Consider the following 5,000-nt stretch of genomic DNA (forward strand, 5'->3'; position numbering starts at 1 on the left):
CAATTACGTTGACGCACGGGCACACGTTAACCTCCTTCTAGTTTCAGCCTTGGATGTCGCTCTGCAAGCACGTGAGAAGCTTGGAGATGGGCAGCAGCTTACCCATCTCGGTGTAGCTTCCTAATACTGGAATATAGTGTAGCAGGTAGTGGAGATAGAGGCTCAAGTGCAATGTGTTCGAAAGGCTGACTTTTGAGCTCCTCCACGAGCAGGGGGTCTTGCCTAGTCTATAAAAGGAGTCTGTGTCCCCAGCCCGTCGGCTTACGGCCATACCACCCTGAGCACGCCCGATCTCGTCTGATCTCGGAAGCTAAGCAGGGTCGGGCCTGGTTAGTACTTGGATGGGAGACCGCCTGGGAATACCAGGTGCTGTAAGCTTTTACACCGCTGCTTCCTTACAAGAAACATGGGCTTGCAATTACGTTGACGCACGGGCACGGGCACGGGCACAGGCACACGTTAACGTCCTTCTAGTTCCAGCCTTGCTTTGGTTTTCACAGAAAAAAGAGAGTGGTGCACCGTTCCTGGTGGCACTGCAATGCCAGGTCAATGCAAGGAGTGAAGAGAGCAAGCCCCAGTTTTCACCTCCCAATGCTCAAAAATGCATTTAATATTTAATCCCCATATAGAGGACATATCAGATATTAAACTGATAAGAACAGATACTACACTTGATCTTAGCCAAAAGGCCGAGAAGCGATGGCCCACAAGTGTCTGGGGCCAACTCAAGATCTTGGCACACAAGTTACTTGTTGTGGTGCCATGTTTTTTAAGTGCGCATAACAAAGGCTGCTGCTGATCACCTCCGCCCCAAGGTGATCTAAGTGCACCAGTGAGCCTTGACGGACGGCTGCTTGACATTTGACACACTCAAAGGGCGCGGCCATACAGCAAAGCCCACCAAAAACAACTTAAACTCTTGAACGTTCGAAAGGCTGACCTTTGAGCTCCTCCACGAGCAGGGGGCCTTGCCTAGTCTATAAAAGGAGTCTGTGTCCCCAGCCCGTCGGCTTACGGCCATACCTCCCTGAGCACGCCCGATCTCGTCTGATCTCGGAAGCTAAGCAGGGTCGGGCCTGGTTAGTACTTGGATGGGAGACCGCCTGGGAATACCAGGTGCTGTAAGCTTTTACACCGCTGCTTCCTTACAAGAAACATGGGCTTGCAATTACGTTGACGCACGGGCACGGGCACAGGCACACGTTAACGTCCTTCTAGTTCCAGCCTTGCTTTGGTTTTCACAGAAAAAAGAGAGTGGTGCACCGTTCCTGGTGGCACTGCAATGCCAGGTCAATGCAAGGAGTGAAGAGAGCAAGCCCCAGTTTTCACCTCCCAATGCTCAAAAATGCATTTAATATTTAATCCCCATATAGAGGACATATCAGATATTAAACTGATAAGAACAGATACTACACTTGATCTTAGCCAAAAGGCCGAGAAGCGATGGCCCACAAGTGTCTGGGCCCAACTCAAGATCTTGGCACACAAGTTACTTGTTGTGGTGCAATGTTTTTTAAGTGCGCATAACAAAGGCTGCTGCTGATCACCTCCGCCCCAAGGTGATCTAAGTGCACCTCTGAGCCTTGACGGACAGCTGCTTGACATTTGACACACTCAAAGGGCGCGGCCATACAGCAAAGCCCACCAAAAACAACTTAAACTCTTGAACGTTCGAAAGGCTGACCTTTGAGCTCCTCCACGAGCAGGGGGCCTTGCCTAGTCTATAAAAGGAGTCTGTGTCCCCAGCCCGTCGGCTTACGGCCATACCACCCTGAGCACGCCCGATCTCGTCTGATCTCGGAAGCTAAGCAGGGTCGGGCCTGGTTAGTACTTGGATGGGAGACCGCCTGGGAATGCCAGGTGCTGTAAGCTTTTACACCGCTGCTTCCTTACAAGAAACATGGGCTTGCAATTACGTTGACGCACGGGCACGGGCACAGGCACACGTTAACGTCCTTCTAGTTCCAGCCTTGCTTTGATTTTCACAGAAAAAAGACAGTGGTGCACCGTTCCTGGCGGCACTGCAATGCCAGGTCAATGCAAGGAGTGAAGAGAGCAAGCCCCAGTTTTCACCTCCCAATGCTCAAAAATGCATTTAATATTTAATCCCCATATAGAGGACATATCAGATATTAAACTGATAAGAACAGATACTACACTTGATCTTAGCCAAAGGCCGAGAAGCGATGGCCCACAAGTGTCTGGGGCCAACTCAAGATCTTGGCACACAAGTTACTTGTTGTGGTGCCATGTTTTTTAAGTGCGCATAACAAAGGCTGCTGCTGATCACCTCCGCCCCAAGGTGATCTAAGTGCACCTCTGAGCCTTGACGGACAGCTGCTTGACATTTGACACACTCAAAGGGCGCGGCCATACAGCAAAGCCCACCAAAAACAACTTAAACTCCTGAACGTTCGAAAGGCTGACCTTTGAGCTCCTCCACGAGCAGGGGGCCTTGCCTAGTCTATAAAAGGAGTCTGTGTCCCCAGCCCGTCGGCTTACGGCCATACCTCCCTGAGCACGCCCGATCTCGTCTGATCTCGGAAGCTAAGCAGGGTCGGGCCTGGTTAGTACTTGGATGGGAGACCGCCTGGGAATACCAGGTGCTGTAAGCTTTTACACCGCTGCTTCCTTACAAGAAACATGGGCTTGCAATTACGTTGACGCACGGGCACGGGCACAGGCACACGTTAACGTCCTTCTAGTTCCAGCCTTGCTTTGGTTTTCACAGAAAAAAGAGAGTGGTGCACCGTTCCTGGTGGCACTGCAATGCCAGGTCAATGCAAGGAGTGAAGAGAGCAAGCCCCAGTTTTCACCTCCCAATGCTCAAAAATGCATTTAATATTTAATCCCCATATAGAGGACATATCAGATATTAAACTGATAAGAACAGATACTACACTTGATCTTAGCCAAAGGCCGAGAAGCGATGGCCCACAAGTGTCTGGGGCCAACTCAAGATCTTGGCACACAAGTTACTTGTTGTGGTGCCATGTTTTTTAAGTGCGCATAACAAAGGCTGCCGCTGATCACCTCCGCCCCAAGGTGATCTAAGTGCACCTCTGAGCCTTGACGGACAGCTGCTTGACATTTGACACACTCAAAGGGCGCGGCCATACAGCAAAGCCCACCAAAAACAACTTAAACTCTTGAACGTTCGAAAGGCTGACCTTTGAGCTCCTCCACGAGCAGGGGGCCTTGCCTAGTCTATAAAAGGAGTCTGTGTCCCCAGCCCGTCGGCTTACGGCCATACCACCCTGAGCACGCCCGATCTCGTCTGATCTCGGAAGCTAAGCAGGGTCGGGCCTGGTTAGTACTTGGATGGGAGACCGCCTGGGAATGCCAGGTGCTGTAAGCTTTTACACCGCTGCTTCCTTACAAGAAACATGGGCTTGCAATTACGTTGACGCACGGGCACGGGCACAGGCACGCTGTAACGTCCTTCTAGTTCCAGCCTTGCTTTGGTTTTCACAGAAAAAAGAGAGTGGTGCACCGTTCCTGGCGGCACTGCAATGCCAGGTCAATGCAAGGAGTGAAGAGAGCAAGCCCCAGTTTTCACCTCCCAATGCTCAAAAATGCATTTAATATTTAATCCCCATATAGAGGACATATCAGATATTAAACTGATAAGAACAGATACTACACTTGATCTTAGCCAAAAGGCCGAGAAGCGATGGCCCACAAGTGTCTGGGGCCAACTCAAGATCTTGGCACACAAGTTACTTGTTGTGGTGCCATGTTTTTTAAGTGCGCATAACAAAGGCTGCTGCTGATCACCTCCGCCCCAAGGTGATCTAAGTGCACCTCTGAGCCTTGACGGACAGCTGCTTGACATTTGACACACTCAAAGGGCGCGGCCATACAGCAAAGCCCACCAAAAACAACTTAAACTCTTGAACGTTCGAAAGGCTGACCTTTGAGCTCCTCCACGAGCAGGGGGCCTTGCCTAGTCTATAAAAGGAGTCTGTGTCCCCAGCCCGTCGGCTTACGGCCATACCACCCTGAGCACGCCCAATCTCGTCTGATCTCGGAAGCTAAGCAGGGTCGGGCCTGGTTAGTACTTGGATGGGAGACCGCCTGGGAATACCAGGTGCTGTAAGCTTTTACACTGCTGCTTCCTTACAAGAAACATGGGCTTGCAATTACGTTGACGCACGGGCACACGTTAACGTCCTTCTAGTTTCAGCCTTGGATGTCGCTCTGCAAGCATGTGAGAAGCTTGGAGATGGGGAGCAGCTTACCCATCTCGGTGTAGCTTCCTAATACTGGAATAGAGTGTAGCAGGTTGTGGAGATAAAGGCTCAAGTGCAGTGTGTTCGAAAGGCTGACTTTTGAGCTCCTCCACGAGCAGGGGGCCTTGCCTAGTCTATAAAAGGAGTCTGTGTCCCCGGCCCCTGGGCTTACGGCCATACCACCCTGAGCACGCCCGATCTCGTCTGATCTCGGAAGCTAAGCAGGGTCGGGCCTGGTTAGTACTTGGATGGGAGACCGCCTGGGAATACCAGGTGCTGTAAGCTTTTACACCGCTGCTTCCTTACAAGAAACATGGGCTTGCAATTACGTTGACGCACGGGCACGGGCACGGGCACAGGCACACGTTAACGTCCTTCTAGTTCCAGCCTTGCTTTGGTTTTCACAGAAAAAAGAGAGTGGTGCACTGTTCCTGGTGGCACTGCAATGCCAGGTCAATGCAAGGAGTGAAGAGAGCAAGCCCCAGTTTTCACCTCCCAATGCTCAAAAATGCATTTAATATTTAATCCCCATATAGAGGACATATCAGATATTAAACTGATAAGAACAGATACTACACTTGATCTTAGCCAAAAGGCCGAGAAGCGATGGCCCACAAGTGTCTGGGGCCAACTCAAGATCTTGGCACACAAGTTACTTGTTGTGGTGCCATGTTTTTTAAGTGCGCATAACAAAGGCTGCTGCTGATCACCTCCGCCCCAAGGTGATCTAAGTGCACCTCTGAGCCTTGACGGACAGCTGCTTGACAT

General features: G+C 50.9%; 13 non-coding genes across 13 annotated transcripts; 7 read left to right on the plus strand and 6 right to left on the minus strand.

Annotated features, from left to right (window-relative positions):
• The first annotated feature begins 259 nt into the window (after positions 1-259).
• Positions 260-378, plus strand: LOC131452689 (5S ribosomal RNA). The gene has a single exon (XR_009237454.1). It is a non-coding gene; the product is annotated as a 5S ribosomal RNA (ribosomal RNA).
• Positions 379-508: 130 nt separating this feature from the next.
• On the minus strand, positions 509-701 carry LOC131452966 (U2 spliceosomal RNA). The gene has a single exon (XR_009237717.1). It is a non-coding gene; the product is annotated as a U2 spliceosomal RNA (small nuclear RNA).
• Positions 702-1,009: 308 nt separating this feature from the next.
• LOC131452782 (5S ribosomal RNA) lies at positions 1,010-1,128 on the plus strand. The gene has a single exon (XR_009237546.1). It is a non-coding gene; the product is annotated as a 5S ribosomal RNA (ribosomal RNA).
• Positions 1,129-1,252: 124 nt separating this feature from the next.
• LOC131452968 (U2 spliceosomal RNA) lies at positions 1,253-1,445 on the minus strand. Its single transcript, XR_009237719.1, has one exon. It is a non-coding gene; the product is annotated as a U2 spliceosomal RNA (small nuclear RNA).
• Positions 1,446-1,753: 308 nt separating this feature from the next.
• Positions 1,754-1,872, plus strand: LOC131452802 (5S ribosomal RNA). The gene has a single exon (XR_009237565.1). It is a non-coding gene; the product is annotated as a 5S ribosomal RNA (ribosomal RNA).
• Positions 1,873-1,996: 124 nt separating this feature from the next.
• On the minus strand, positions 1,997-2,188 carry LOC131453011 (U2 spliceosomal RNA). Its single transcript, XR_009237759.1, has one exon. It is a non-coding gene; the product is annotated as a U2 spliceosomal RNA (small nuclear RNA).
• Positions 2,189-2,496: 308 nt separating this feature from the next.
• LOC131452783 (5S ribosomal RNA) lies at positions 2,497-2,615 on the plus strand. The gene has a single exon (XR_009237547.1). It is a non-coding gene; the product is annotated as a 5S ribosomal RNA (ribosomal RNA).
• A 124-nt stretch (positions 2,616-2,739) lies between these two features.
• Positions 2,740-2,931, minus strand: LOC131453043 (U2 spliceosomal RNA). Its single transcript, XR_009237791.1, has one exon. It is a non-coding gene; the product is annotated as a U2 spliceosomal RNA (small nuclear RNA).
• Positions 2,932-3,239: 308 nt separating this feature from the next.
• LOC131452804 (5S ribosomal RNA) lies at positions 3,240-3,358 on the plus strand. The gene has a single exon (XR_009237567.1). It is a non-coding gene; the product is annotated as a 5S ribosomal RNA (ribosomal RNA).
• Positions 3,359-3,482: 124 nt separating this feature from the next.
• On the minus strand, positions 3,483-3,675 carry LOC131452912 (U2 spliceosomal RNA). Its single transcript, XR_009237665.1, has one exon. It is a non-coding gene; the product is annotated as a U2 spliceosomal RNA (small nuclear RNA).
• A 308-nt stretch (positions 3,676-3,983) lies between these two features.
• Positions 3,984-4,102, plus strand: LOC131452868 (5S ribosomal RNA). Its single transcript, XR_009237628.1, has one exon. It is a non-coding gene; the product is annotated as a 5S ribosomal RNA (ribosomal RNA).
• A 296-nt stretch (positions 4,103-4,398) lies between these two features.
• LOC131452691 (5S ribosomal RNA) lies at positions 4,399-4,517 on the plus strand. The gene has a single exon (XR_009237456.1). It is a non-coding gene; the product is annotated as a 5S ribosomal RNA (ribosomal RNA).
• Positions 4,518-4,647: 130 nt separating this feature from the next.
• LOC131452918 (U2 spliceosomal RNA) lies at positions 4,648-4,840 on the minus strand. Its single transcript, XR_009237671.1, has one exon. It is a non-coding gene; the product is annotated as a U2 spliceosomal RNA (small nuclear RNA).
• Positions 4,841-5,000: the final 160 nt, after the last annotated feature.

Source organism: Solea solea, unplaced genomic scaffold, assembly GCF_958295425.1.
Source record: "Solea solea unplaced genomic scaffold, fSolSol10.1 scaffold_60, whole genome shotgun sequence".
In the NCBI taxonomy this organism is placed as follows: domain Eukaryota; kingdom Metazoa; phylum Chordata; class Actinopteri; order Pleuronectiformes; family Soleidae; genus Solea; species Solea solea.